This window comes from Polyodon spathula, chromosome 11 (genome assembly GCF_017654505.1).
Source record: "Polyodon spathula isolate WHYD16114869_AA chromosome 11, ASM1765450v1, whole genome shotgun sequence".
In the NCBI taxonomy this organism is placed as follows: Eukaryota; Metazoa; Chordata; class Actinopteri; order Acipenseriformes; family Polyodontidae; genus Polyodon; species Polyodon spathula.
In genome coordinates this window covers 1,587,525-1,603,234 of record NC_054544.1, presented here as the reverse complement: position 1 = coordinate 1,603,234, position 15,710 = coordinate 1,587,525, and the positions used below count along the sequence as shown (strand labels likewise).

General features: G+C 40.9%; 1 long non-coding RNA gene across 1 annotated transcript; it reads right to left on the bottom strand.

Moving 5' to 3' along the window:
• Positions 1-779: 779 nt before the first annotated feature.
• Positions 780-15,586, bottom strand: LOC121323670. The gene is made up of 3 exons (XR_005951153.1): positions 15,517-15,586; positions 14,503-14,586; positions 780-816 (listed from the first exon to the last, which is right to left on the bottom strand). It is a non-coding gene; the product is annotated as an uncharacterized LOC121323670 (long non-coding RNA).
• Between the last annotated feature and the right edge of the window lie 124 nt (positions 15,587-15,710).

Here is a 15,710-nt window from a genome sequence, read left to right as displayed (position 1 = left end):
CCACCACCCTGGGGCGTGTCTCCGGGGCTCTCCGGTACTCGCGGAACCGCGTCCGGTGGGTCTCCGCGGTGATGTTGAGACGACGGAGGATAGCCTGCTTGACTAGGTCATAGTCAGTGGCGTACTGGTCGCTCAGGGCTTGGTAAGCTGCCTGCGCTTCCCCGATCAGGCAAGGTCCTAGCTGGCTTGCCCAGAACTCCCGAGGCCATCCCGCCGCGGTTGCCAGCCGCTCGAACGCCACCAAAAATGCCTCCGGATCATCCTCCGCCGTCATTTTCATGGCCCGTGCCTTCGGGGCCGACATCAATGATGTTCCGGTAGGGGTCGCTCCTGCAGCAACGATCAGCCCTACCCGTTCAATGAGCGCCGTATAGCGCTCCTCCCTCCGTCTCTCCTCTGCATCCCGTCTGGTCTCCAGTGCCTGCAGCAACTCCGCCAGCGCGTTGCGGTCCATAGTCCCGTGTTCTGACACCACGTGTGGCAAAGTGGCTAGTGGAGGGGAACAGGTATAACGGTGATGCGATGCAGGAGTGACAGGCAGACAACAGTTTCCAGTGAAAAGGTGCTTTTATTTATAATCCAGGTCTGGTGACCGTTAAATAATAAATCCCCGGCTATACACAACAATGTGTAAAGCACGGGGATAGCAATAATAGGACACAGTCCCGAACAAAACGAACACACGGTCACCAGTCCTGGGTGAGTGCAGACGTGCTTGTGGTGGGTGAAGACACTGTATTTCGTGACGGTTCCGTGCAGTGGTGATCCGGATTGTGCTGACCCTGGTCGACAGCTCCGGACCGGTGAGTTAACTGTCTGGTGGTGCAAAACGCAGACAATTACAAACAAACACAACAAAACACAACACGTAATTCTCTGTAACAACGAGAGCTCCTCTCTCGCTCCTTCTCTCTCCGAACATTTACCCAAACGAAGGAGAAGACCAGCGTTACCCTGGCCCCTATATGTAATCCCGCATGATATCGAGATAAACGGTTGCAGCTGCCTTATTACTTGCAGCTGCCTCTCGTTTATCTCTCAAATCAATACGGTCTTACAACAGAGTCTCGCTTCTTTTCCAGGCTGACCCACTTCCCTGACCCGGAAACGAACTGTCAGGCCAGCCCTTCCGGATGCTTCTCCTCCCGTTCTTTAGCGCCCTCACAGGTTGGGAGGAAGATTCATCACCAGAACTCATCTTTCCGTCACACCGTCCTAGAGTTATTACTCATCTGCCCTTACAAGATAACCTTGATACCCGTCCCAGAGTTATTACTCAGCCTGCCCTTACAAGATAACCATGATACCTGTCCCAGAGTTATTACTCATCTGCCCTTACAAGATAACCTTGATACCCCTCCCAGAGTTATTACTCAGCCTGCCCTTACAAGATAACCCTGATACCCGTCCCAGAGTTATTACTCATCTGCCCTTACAAGATAACCCTGATACCCGTCCCAGAGTTATTACTCATCTGCCCTTACAAGATAACCCTGATACCCGTCCCAGAGTTATTACTCATCTGCCCTTACAAGATAACCTTGATACCCGTCCCAGAGTTATTACTCATCTGCCCTTACAAGATAACCCTGATACCCGTCCCAGAGTTATTATTCATCTGCCCTTACAAGATAACCCTGATACCCGTCCCAGAGTTATTATTCATCTGTCCCAGAGTTATTACTCAGATAACCATGATACCTGTCCCAGAGTTATTACTCATCTGCCCTTACAAGATAACCCTGATACCCGTCCCAGAGTTATTTATCTGCCCTTCAAGATAACCCTGATACCTGCCCTTACATCTGCCCTTACAAGATAACCCTGATACCCGTCCCAGAGTTATTACTCATCTGCCCTTACAAGATAACCCTGATACCTGTCCCAGAGTTATTATTCATCTGCCCTTACAAGATAACCCTGATACCCGTCCCAGAGTTATTACTCATCTGCCCTTACAAGATAACCCTGATACCCCAGAGTTATTATTCATCTGCCCTTACAAGATAACCCAGAGTTATTACTCATCTGCCCTTACAAGATAACCCTGATACCTGTCCCAGAGTTATTACTCATCTGCCCTTACAAGATAACCCTGATACCCGTCCCAGAGTTATTACTCATCTGCCCTTACAAGATAACCCTGATACCTGTCCCAGAGTTATTACTCATCTGCCCTTACAAGATAACCCTGATACCTGTCCCAGAGTTATTATTCATCTGCCCTTACAAGATAACCCTGATACCTGTCCCAGAGTTATTATTCATCTGCCCTTACAAGATAACCCTGATACCTGTCCCAGAGTTATTACTCATCTGCCCTTACAAGATAACCCTGATACCTGTCCCAGAGTTATTACTCATCTGCCCTTACAAGATAACCCTGATACCCGTCCCAGAGTTATTACTCATCTGCCCTTACAAGATAACCCTGATACCTGTCCCAGAGTTATTATTCATCTGCCCTTACAAGATAACCCTGATACCCGTCCCAGAGTTCATCTGCCCTTACAAGATCTGATACCTGTCCCAGAGTTATTACTCATCTGCCCTTACAAGATAACCTTGATACCTGTCCCAGAGTTATTACTCATCCTGCCCTTACAAGATAACCCTGATACCCGTCCCAGAGTTATTACTCATCCTGCCCTTACAAGATAACCCTTGATACCCTGTCCCAGAGTTATTACTCAGCCTGCCCTTACAAGATAACCCTGATACCCGTCCCAGAGTTATGATACCTTGTCCCTGATACCTGTCCTGGAGTTATTACTCATCTGCCCTTACAAGATAACCCTGATACCCGTCCCAGAGTTATTACTCATCTGCCCTTACAAGATAACCCTGATACCCGTCCCAGAGTTATTACTCATCTGCCCTTACAAGATAACCCTGATACCCGTCCCAGAGTTATTACTCATCTGCCCTTACAAGATAACCCTGATACCCGTCCCAGAGAGTTATTACTCAGTTATTATTCCTGCCCTTACAAGATAACCCTGATACCCGTCCCAGAGTTATTACTCATCCTGCCCTTACAAGATAACCCTGATACCCGTCCCAGAGTTATTACTCAGCCTGCCCTTACAAGATAACCATGATACCTGTCCTGGAGTTATTACTCATCTGCCCTTACAAGATAACCCTGATACCCATCCCAGAGTTATTACTCAGCCTGCCCTTACAAGATAACCCTGATACCCGTCCCAGAGTTATTACTCAGCCTGCCCTTACAAGATAACCCTGATACCCGTCCCAGAGTTATTACTCAGCCTGCCCTTACAAGGCAATGTGATATTCCACACCAAGGGCCATATTACAGAACAATTGCCTAACTTGCTTTCATGTCTTATCTGTCATGGCTCGGATAGGATCTCTCCTAACTTGGTATTACAGAAGCATTTCCTAAGCTAGCAGTGCCTACAACTTCCTAAGTGCCTCCCCCTATCCTAACAGAATATACGTAAAGGATAACACACGACAGGGTGTGGGTTGTGTTGCATTAATATGCGGTTGGAGGCACAAAGCTAAGTCCCTTCATAACAAAAAAGCCTTGTGTTAATGCACCACAACCCACAGGCCCTGGAGTGTGTTATCCCACTTATAAAACGGACACACTAATACACAGAAAAAAAAAAAAAAATTTATTGTATATTCTTCTGTTTTGAAGAAAAAATAGTCCACCAGACACAGTTAAACTGGAGGTTTTCAACATTTCCAACAATAAATACAACAATAGAATTCGATTTTATCCCAGCCAGGATCAAAATAATTAATTGCAGCCCTGTCCAGCTACTTAACTGAAATGCCTGAAGCTAGCTAAAATGAGAGTACACACAGCCGAGAACATGCTAGACCTAGGGGAAGGGCGAAATTTAGTTGCACGCTTTGCAATGCGCTAGGCCTCGACAGCTAATATAACATTAAAACACAGCTAAAAACTTGCGGCTGTAAATGTAATATATATATATATTAGCTCAAACAGCCAGCTGCTTTTAGCAAAAATGAAAAAAAAAAACAAGTAACAAGGCACAATAAAGTGATAATAAAAAACTATACTCAAGCTCTCCATTGCGAGTTTAATACGTTATGTATATATAATTTATTAATCGAACTGCAATTAGACAAAAAATTCCGTTCTGCATTACGCTATATTTATACATGGTTTAAAACCCCTCAGCAGCCAATCAGCATGCAGCTTCCGAACATTCCCTTTTATAAATGTTTTTAAATGATGGCATCTAAACTCGATTCAGTTGTGGCAAAGAAACACTGGCTCTATATTGTAGTCAAGAAGAGAATAAGGATTTGATCACAGAAAAATCTACAACAAAACCTAGTTAGCAACAATACATAAATACCGCTATTTACAAAATAAAAATGAAGCCATACTTATTAAATCTCAGTCATGAACACAATTTTATTTGAATTAGGAATGCCAACACACAGCAATACCTCACAGGCTAAAGTAAAGCTAAAAATAATAACAGTACTGTGATATGTTCGTGCCTCTGGTGTAAAAGCAAATGCGTACAGTAATATAATTTTGTACATTAATAACACAAACCACTCCTCGGGAGGCGGTGCTAGATCTAGACGTGACACGTAGCCCAAATATACGAATTGATCATTATGGTTCACTATAGAATATGCTGTATATAATAAGACCAAAATGCCCAGAAATATTTGTGCAATACAATACTTAAAATCTAACGCACAACAACAATAATAAATGTGCATCATTTTTTTTTGTTTAGTTTTTTGCATGGTTTGTTCAGATCTTGCAAACTAACAATTTTCTTTTTCTAACCGACAGATAGGAAAGGTCCCCCCCCCCCCCCCCCCCCCCCCCCCCCCCCCCGAGTCCTACATGTTAGGAAAGAAACTCAGGAAAAGACCACGTTGGGAACGATCTGTAATGTGCAATTTCCTATATTAAATTAGGATAGGAAAATACATTAGGAGAGCATTTTCTGTAATATCAACTCTCCCAAACTTGTAGTTAGGGCATTCTATCTCCGAAGATATGATAAGAATGTCACCTAAGATCATTTTGTAATATGGCCGCAGCATTCTAAATACCAAACAGTGATCAATATTATGTAATCACTATGATATTCATGTAAAATCCATTAGATCAGTCGCTTTGTGCTGGTAAACACAACATGCAGTCACAAGTCTTTACAATCCTGTTACAAGATGCCCATGATTGCCTCTAAATAGCCGTTATAATCCTCTAGGCGCTGTGTAAACATCGAACACAATACCCTAGTTCTAGCCATTAGGCCTTCGTTATACAAGACCAATAGTTTATCCTTCTGCAAGCCATTAGCTATCATCTGTATAGAGGCCACACATGATAGATTGCAATAATGAACCCAGCAGTCCCAGGAGTTCTGAGATTTCAGGTATACAGTATGCGCAGCTATCTGCTGAACACTGTCAGGCACAAGCCAACACAAGAGATTCTTCTAAGAGTGACAAGTACTGTGTCCCGAGGCAGGGATTGTTCTGCCAAGGAGCGTGTGCAAAAGACAAGGAACAAACACAGAGCAACACAGATCCAGCTGTGAATGCAAGCTAGTTACGCAGTGCGGAGCTGCACAACAGTGCGGAATGGGTTTCTTTTGAAATGATGGCTACTGTAGGTGGCACAGCAGGTTAATTGGCATGAGTTCAGAAACCGACTGCAGACTCCACCTTTCATTAGAGCTACATAAATGAGATAACGGCTGGTGGTTACTGCGTGTCTCTCGTGGGGCCAGGCGGAAATGGGCTGTCACTCTCTGTAGACAGAAACAAAATGAAAAAGTAAACCGGGCAGTCGACAAGAAAAGAAAAATCCACTGGCGAGCAGCTGCGCCTAACAGCACTGGATTCATGGTGAATTTGAATCTCGCAGTGTCATCCTTCATTAACCTCTGCAAATGAGCCTAATTACCCACAAATTACTACTGAAGCCACAACAGCCAACCTTTAAATGAACACTGGGAGCTGAACGAGCCAGCAGATCCTTCTGACAGCCTGTTTAAATACGGCTGAAAAATACACCACCTCTATCATTCTGTTATGAAGTGACAGCTTTAGGACCTATTTTCAAAGTTTCCCTTGTATAAAAATCTACCATAGTAAAAGCATGGCAGTCTGATAAAGCACAGCGAAAGCATGGTAAAGCATATGGAAGTATTGTAAAGAATAACCAGGTCTGGTAAAGCATATTAATAAACATGGCAAACCACGGTAAACTATGGTAAATGCAAATTATAACCACAGGAAAGCATGGAAAAGCTGCAAAAAATACCATGGTGAACTTTTATAAGGGCTATTTTTCTGAAAGATAGAGACAGGGCTGGAAACTCAAAGATATGTAATTAAAATTGTGTTTTCTTCAGAAAGTACAATTCTAAAATGAATTGAAAAAAAAAAATTACTAACTAACTTATAAGAATATAAGAAAAGTTACAAAAAGAGAATGCCACTTGGCCTATCTTGCTCCTTTGGTTGTTAGTAGCTTATTGATCCCAGAATCTTCCAAAATGAAATGTCTGAGTTCTTGTGCCCTACTGTGTGCATTTTTCCTTTATGAGAAAAAAAAAATCCTGCTAATGACTTATTTGGAGTAAATAGCTTTCAGAATCTAGCCCCAAATGTATTCGTGCCATGCTTTTAAAACATTCAATAAGGGAGAACAGATTGTCCCTTTAAACCCCACTTTAAAACCACTGTAACTAATGCTGTGCTGTAAACCATTATGTACTGAAAATGCACAAGTCCTTTTGGGCCATTCCATGAGAATGGTAATTCTGAATCATCAATATCAGGCTAATGGCAAGCCTAAGATATTTGTGGTGATGGTTATATCCTAATACACAGATTGAAAAATAGAGTATTGGGTTTGTCAGCAGTTTATAGATACTTATATATCCAACTGGAATCAAATTTAACTTTAGTGGTTCAGGACAAACCCCCAAGACACAGAATTTGAGAGTAGTGATATTTGAATTGATGATTATGAGGTGTGATAAAGATGAAATTAAAAAAAAAAAAAAAAAGGGGGTGGTGATTGGAGGAGGTGGTCTGTGAATAAGGAGGGGTGCGTGACTGGTTTATTTCTAATCTCCTGATTGGTTAGTAGATGAAGTAATGAGTGTGGGGGCAGTCCTTCCTCCCGAACTGAAGTTCTAAACTCTTATATTGGAATGGAATTTTGCAGACATTCTATTGCTGGTTGCACGGTTCTGGGCAGACGACTCAGTCACAACAGCAGGACTTTAAGGAGTTAATTAAAGTATAAAAAATTACACTAGATAATTTAAGAATACAATATAGATAGCTTTCCCATGGCCAGCATCGGCTAACGATCAGCACGCAGCTCTGGGATTGGCTGAAAGAGAAGCTCCCGCAGCCCTTTACTTTTCATTCACGCTTTACAAACGCAATGCTTTGCGCCTTACAGCAATGCTCTGCACCTTACAGCTTGCGTATACATACAGAAGAAAAAAAAACAAGCTGCCCTGGATTCTTTTATTTAGTCAATGCAAAAAGCGTTATTCTCACTTGATTGGCAACTGTTCTGTCTACAGAATTTGTGATTCCTATAAATGCAGTAAATAAAGAAATAAATGCGTGAATATCTATTGCTTTCTAGGTCAGTCTGCTTACTGGTAACAAGGGACATACACCCTCAACATAGTCATCATTCCACTCCGAATCTCCCATCACACGAACGTGCCCTGACTTGTTATAATCACATGCCCAGCACTAATGCCAACCTTGTTATCTTATACGACAAGCAGGCTGAAGCAGCCTTATCAGGAAGGTAGGTAAACCTGATTGAACAAATCTGACAGCTTGAATTCAACTTAAATAATTATTTTTCAACAATCTACCAGTCTATCAGTATATCTGTATAGTATATAGGTCAGGCGTGCCACGTTAATATAATGCATTAAATACAGCTATTTAACCCCAGTAAGGGCTTGTATATGCAGCACACACCTTGGTGTATATGGGCTTGATTAATCTGCTATGCAGATGGGATCCCTGGAATGCACAATGCAATAAAAGCTGCATCTCCTAGCTGCTAGTTTAAATCACAGTGGGTTATAAGAAGCTGAGCATTGATGGCTGACAGTAGTTGCTCGGTTGGCAGGTGTTTCCATAACCAAAGAAATGTAAACACCTTGCGGACTCTGGTCAAGACCAATGTGACACACTTTGCTGGTAGTTTAGGGCTCAATAGGCTGTATTGAAACATCCTAAAGCTAGTTTAAAAGAAGTACTATACAGTGCCACAACACGTCCGTGAATCTGGAAGTAATTTCCTATACCCCAGTACCCTGATTGTCTGTGCTTGTCCATTCAGTAAAAGGCAGTGCAGTTGTTTAGTGTCATACATTATTAGAACTGCTCCCGAGATCAGAGATAAAAGGGTGCAGCTCAGACCAGGCTTGAGTATTAACCTTCATCCGCAGAGGGAGCTGGAGACACTAGCAGAGCAATGAAATATACTGCACTCCAACAAGCACTGGGACACAGGAACAAACGCAGAGCTGCTGGGGCCAGGGAGGAGGCGGTGGGGGTGCAGTTCATCGTTCCACTACGCAGACCTCTCTCTCGTGAAACAGCTTGGCATCCCTGAATTGATACCCATTCGATTCTTAAATACACATGCACAAGATTTGAACGTGCTGACAGGTGAGGTGGTGCTACTCCAGAATGGTATGATTGAGGAATGCCTGGGGGTGGGGCGTATGTTTCTCACTTCATCCGTCTCAGACTTTCTTAATATCTTGGCATCCCTTGATTTTATATATATATATATATATATATTTTTTTTTTTTTTTTACACCAGCTTTAATATGGCAGTCCCAGATTTGGTTCCTCTTTTAAACAGACTTTCAAATGTAACTGCCTTATGGTGATTGCGTTAATTGCTCATTAAGCCACACTTTCACAGAGCTTCCTCCATTCTTTAATTAGCCCCTTTTTGTAAAGGAGAAAAAATCATGTTAATGTTTCAAAATGAAAAACAAAACACCTTGAGTGCTGAAGAGGACTTGAAATATAGAACCTTACTACAAATAGGAGTTAATTAATTAAAGACTGGAGTAAATGCTCTGAAATTATGGCCCCATTCCTTTGAACGTTTCAGTACAGCGTTGCTCCGGTAACCAGGTAAAGTGTTTTGTGTTTCTTACAGTGCTGGCTTTCTCTCTGAGTCTTCGCGCCAATTTGCAGCCCTCGATAAATAGCTGATATATTATATATATATAATATATAGATATATATATATATATATACTGTATATGACACAACACACATATATATATATATATATATATATATATATATATATATATATATATATATATATATATATATATATATATATATGAGCAATATATATATAGGTGGTGAACGAACATGCAAAAGATTTTAATGAGCAATCTGTCCATACATGTTTAGATGTATCTGTTCATCTATTAAACAAAAAATGTTTTTTTCACCCACCCCATAAATGCTAAATCATTGAAACCATTAGCGCTGATGCAGACATAAAAACCCAACCACTTTATTTAATTGCTCATTAAAAAAAAAAAAAAAGTTATTTGAATTCCTCTTCCTTTCATCTCAGACATTCAGCACAGTTTCTCTTTTTTGTTTTCTTTGAAAGGGCTGCGGCGCTAATCACAATCGATACCGGACAGCTGTCATGCTGTGTGCTGTTACCACGGGATACCACATGGAAACACCATCTTTATAGGGTACACCCTCCTGTGATTTTTAATATCTCCTGAATGCTGACCTTCTTTCCCCTCTTTTGTGCAAATATTCAGTTTAAAAACTGATTTCACTGGTTCAGGGAAGAGCTGTCTGAATCCTATAGGCAGCATTTTAATGGCAGGCAGGCTTTCTCCAAAATGTCAAGACCGGAATTAGATGTGTGCAATAAAAAAGCAGCATTCCTTTTTAATATCGCTGTTACATCATTTATTGTTTCTCCCTCTCCTGTTTATGATTGATGATACAGTACGTAAATGTATACTGTTATTATAAAAAGAAAAACACGTTAACCAAAATAATATATTTATATGTAAATAGATTCAACTTTTATTTGACAAATGCCAGCGTTACCGCTCCAAAAGATGATTGATGCCGTGTGTTTATTGGGCTCTCAGATAGGCCCCTTACGGTTTTATCCTATCTTAAAAAAACTACAAAAAATTGGCTCAAACAGGCAATAATGCATTTTGCTTCAATACCTCAACAAATTGGCCAATAACAAATATTAAAACACTGCCCGCAGCATCAGCTTAATAATATCCCATATCTCACATGATGGAATTGCTTTCGCATGACTATATTGCCTCTGGGTAACACTGCATTTTCATAGGAATTATAGACTGTATCAATGTACCACGACAGTCGCTAGTTTACCATAATGTTATGAGACTGAGAAAAATAAATGTATTGAAGGAAAGACAGTGCCTTGCATGCATTTATTTATTTAAATTCATTCACTGTTATTCCTACTCTGTTCTCTGTGGTCCATTTATTTAATTGCAAAGGAAACACAAACACAGCATTAAAGATTCACAGCGTTCACGGCTGAACTAGCTGTCCTCCTTCTCCTTGCTGAGATACAGTGTGTAATTGACAGCCCGAGTCCCATGTTATACAACCTTTCTTCTGGTTTCTGCTCAAGATGAAGTCGCCCCAGGGGCTGTGCTTCCTGGGTTCTGTATCACCAGCACATTAATACAGAGGGAAATCACTCCAGAGGGTGTGGGCTCATATCATGAATTACAAGCCTCTTTATCTGCCTCCCATCTGCAATTCACTCAGATCCAGGTCTCGTGGCTACGGTGGCATGCCTTTAGTGACGATATCTCCTTGGGTTGTGAGAATCTATACATCTACATAAGCTGCAACCGAAGGAGAAGTGATCAGCTTAAGCCTAAGGTCTGTACTAAAGCTGGGGATCGTTGTGATTGGTACTAAGACAGTCGAGAGTTGGGAATGATCTGCAGATGGTACCGTACTGTAGCCAGCACTCAAGTTAGTACTAAAGACTAAATTCCCACACTTGTTGCACAAATATATCACAAAACTTACTGTTAAAGAGCAACTTGGTACATAGATTCACTTTTAGATTCACGTTAAATCATCTCTTATAAAAGTGTCCCATAGTAAAAGCACAGCAAAGTGTAATAAAGCACAGGCAAGCACTGTAAAGAGTTACAAGGTATATATCAATAAAAATGGCAAACCAGGGTAATCTATGGTAAATGCATAGTATAACAATGGGAAAAGCACTGTAACACTACAGAAACACCATGCAAAATACCGTAATAACCCTTATATAAGCGATGTTCCATTATGTTTGTCATATCCTGAGAACAGAGGTTTTCAGCACCCCTGTGGTCCGAGTTGAGATCTGAAAAGCACGCCTCAGCTCTGTGCATTGGGTGCACCACAATGTAACAACCTGCCCCCTGCAACACTCTGCCTCTAGTGAGGAGCGGGTTTTACAGGGAGAAATGCACTAAAGAGAGAGAACTCGTGGTGTTCAGTGGGAGATGTGTTGAAACCCTTGCAGAGCTGCACCAGGGACATGCTTCATCCATCATGACCACTGGAAACCACATTCAGTGACTTCCAGTGTGCCACACACAGAACAGAACAATAAGATTACTTTTTTACGCAATTCTGGTACAGACCCAGAGACTCAAGCTGCCATGACCTAAATCTATTGCAATCTAAAAGTACTACAGATTTATATAACCTGAACTGTCACACTGTCATCCATCTCACCTACTTAAGGCTATTTTCATGTTACAGTCATTTTGTCTAAGCTCTGTTCACCCCAATGTGCATATCTGAATCCTTTGATACAGCTCAGTCACAACCCCAGCATTGCAATTGAAAGCTGCAGTCTAACACACTCACAAGAATTCAGAGGATCAGAATATTCAGGAATGTGGGTTGTGGCTAACCCTCAACCTATTTCTGTGATTAATCAACCTGAAAACAATGCATTTCTGCCACTTAGTTCAATAATTCCTTTACAGAGGTGTCCAGCACTCTGCATGCCAGTGTAACTGTATGTTCAGATTTTCTGTGAGGGTTGATTAAACCTTTCTTCACAGTTTGCATGCTGACACACGACTTGTCAAAGTCACTTTGCAATTAGAATCGGTTCCCATGAATAAAGGATCCCAGGGTTAAGACCCTGGAACAGCTAGTATGCATGGCACATGCAGTAATGATCCAAGCAGAAGCACCCTTTAGGGTTCTCTTGGTTATGATAAAAACATGGCTTCTATTAACAGTTTGTTATTTCTCTCTCTTTTGTGTGTGCATTTCCCTCAGATTAGATCAACTAAATCTTTGGTTTAGATCAATATTTCAAACACTTTTTTGTCTCTTTATGACAATTTCAGTGTCTTGTTTGGACTTGGATCACTTTAGTACAATGCTATATTGTAAGTGGCTCTGCAGCAGTTGTTGATGCATGGTTCACCCCCTAGTGTCTGTAAGTTACTTGAGATAAAAGCAACCGCTTTAAAATAATAATAATAATAATAATAATAATAATAATAATAATAATAATAATAATTTTCTTGAGATGTAAGGTTTTGATGGGTTTACGTGACTTAAAAGTTCAATTAAAGTAAACCACAGTTTTACTTTTTTTCTATTATTTTTTAACCCATACATTACAATGAATACTCAGTAATAAACACCCAGACAGCTTTTTCAGTTGAGTCACTAGATTGCTGATGGATGGTATATCCCACTTTAGATCAAATCCCAGCTTTATTGTGGGCAATCAAACTCGATGTTACTAGGGCCTGACAGTACCACATACAAAGCCTTGTAGGAAACAGTTATGCAGTAGAAATGCTTACTGACTTGTATAACTTCACAATTTCTAACTCCACCAGGTAACCATTTAATAATCATGTCAGGGGAATGCAAACTATTACAAAAATATCTCCCTGACACGTATTATTGAATAATGAATAACCATTATGCATAATTTGGTATTTAATCTTTGCACGTGGTGCTCCTACAACCAGAATGCTCATTAAAAATGGCTAATTCATTATGTTGATATTAATACATACTCAAGGCCTTTGAGATGGACTTTTCCTTGGGTGTCACTGAAATGACAGATAACATTATCCCTTAGTTACCAATTTCCTCCCTGCACACCCCCATAAAATATACATCCACTATGGCAGAGCGGACAGCAGTGCTTCATCGGTCACACTGGTCTTGCTGATATTAAACAAGAAGGACTATGGGGCTCCTGGCATTGTCTAATAAGGCACGCAGGCAAAAGATCAGGGAAAAATCAGTTTTGCAATCTTGTCCTTAACTGGATTGTACTAAAAGTTGTGCACGCACGCACACACACACTGACACACACACACATACTGACACGCACGCACACACTGCAGGCAGCTCAGTTACTTTTTGTTTTTACTTGAAAGAATGTGGCATTGGGTCATCTTTGTGAACATGCCTGTCAGGATCTCTACCCAGCTATTACTCAGGGCAGCTGAAGTGAAAACAGATTTGCTGCTGCCTACAATGCCTCCTCTCAAAGCTCAGACAGAGAGGAGATAGGAAGCGATTACTGCAGGCACAGTACCAGGAAGGTGCAGCAACTGTTCCTTTATACAGTTTGTTTTACAGTATTTGAAATATAGGAACATTGAAAATTAACCCTGTAATCCCCAAGCATGTTCTAAATGAGAAAAACCGCTTTATTCATGTGACTGGATTCTGTTTCTTGTACAAAACACCATTCTGTTTCCTGTCTGGCAATGCAATGTACTGCATATGAAAAATAATAACATTCTGGGGTGACTAAGCATCCTACTTGATGAGAAATGAGATGAGCATTATAGGGCTAAAGTATAAAAAACAAGCAAGAAGAGGTTACAATTTTTTTTTTTTTTAAACCCTTTAAATCATTCCTTTAAATAAATAAAAAATCTGCAACCGATTTACTGGTATAGCCCCTTCAGGTCCTGGGTCCACAGATGTGGACATAAAATGACATGTTTTATATATATATATATATATATATATATATATATAGATGATTTTTTGTTTAAAATGTTGAAATGTATCTTAAAGAGAACACGTTTATTTTAGCCTATATTGTATGTATGTATGTGTTTAGTACTGGGACTCCAGGGAATTGAGGGTGTGGTACTCAATTAGAGAAGGGGTATGTGCTGGTGCTATGAACATACGCTGGTGAAATGCATCATGGACTGACAAATTCTTCATGAAATCTTGTAAAGTTTCTTCCAAATTGCGTTACTGACAGGGATTACAAAGTGTTTCTGTTAGCCTGTTATCTGCTACTCAGTGCTGTTTCTTATTCCCCCTTGTTCAGGGAAGCCTGCCACACTGCCATTCCTCTTGTCTAAAACACACACAAATCAATAGAGAAAATTACCTGCAACAGCTTTCACCTACCATGTGTCATTGTATCTGTCTTCCAACATTGAATTATACCCAGTCAGCGCCATCATGCAACACATACAGCTACACACCAGAGACCTAAAAACACAGATATGACTCTTAGTTAACTGCACTACGAGAGCTCTAAGAGACTTTAATCAGCAGCAGATCACATATAGTTTGTTATGGGTCACTGTTCTGTATGTACATGTCTTAGGAGGTATGATGCAACAGCTAATCACACTGTGCCAGAACTGTAATAAACACTATATACGGTATTTAAGACTGCAGTGTCTCCCAATCAATTGCACGCTGAATTAGGATTTCTATGAGGGAGTGTTTACAAGTCAACCACGTTACAGCACTACTGCCACTGGAAGCCAGCAGGGAGACGCTCCTTATAATATTACATCTCTACATCTCTCTCTCTCTCTCTCTCTCTCTCTCTCTCTCTCTATATATATATATATATATGAAAATGACATATTTTATAAATACACTAATTACAAAAGGCGTATTTTTAGACTCGCGTTTGTCTTGGGCACCCAGCAGAAATTTTAAAACTGCATATACGGTCTATTTTTTATTTTTTTTGGTTGTTTGTTTTGTTTTTCTAAACTCAGTATCTTAGACTGGCAGTTGTGATGGTGCTAAAGTATAACTTTGATAAATTACAAAAATTTAAAATATTGCATTTATTCAGCCGATAATCACGATTATCGTGATGTTTACATAATCGATTGCTGAAAATGTCATTATGGTCCAGCCCTATGGAGAAGTGAATGCCAGTCCGCAGCACTGAGCAAGCCTGCGATATCTCAAGCGCTAGGGGGCTCCAAACCTGAGGAATGCATTTCCTCACCCACAGGAAAACAACCTCCGCTCTCCTCGATCCTTCCTTCACTCAGCGGTTCGCTGTTTAGGGAGCGGGTACACATTGGAATAACTCTTTACAACCGTAGCTATGTCAAATCTACACAGTTGGTACGCATTTCACTGAGTTAGCAGGTCGTAACGGTAAATAGTTACTTTTTCAGCACACACGCAAGACTCCAGCAACTTCCCAACCTCCTCCAAACTCCATTTCTCTCAGCTAGTGTGACAGTGACGCTTCGGCGCTTATATAGCCGTCTAAAAATAGCTCACCTTTCACAAGCTGTGTGTGGTTCGACAGACAGCCCCGCCAGCCAGTCAGGGACCGACATTCACTTCTGCCTCCGCCC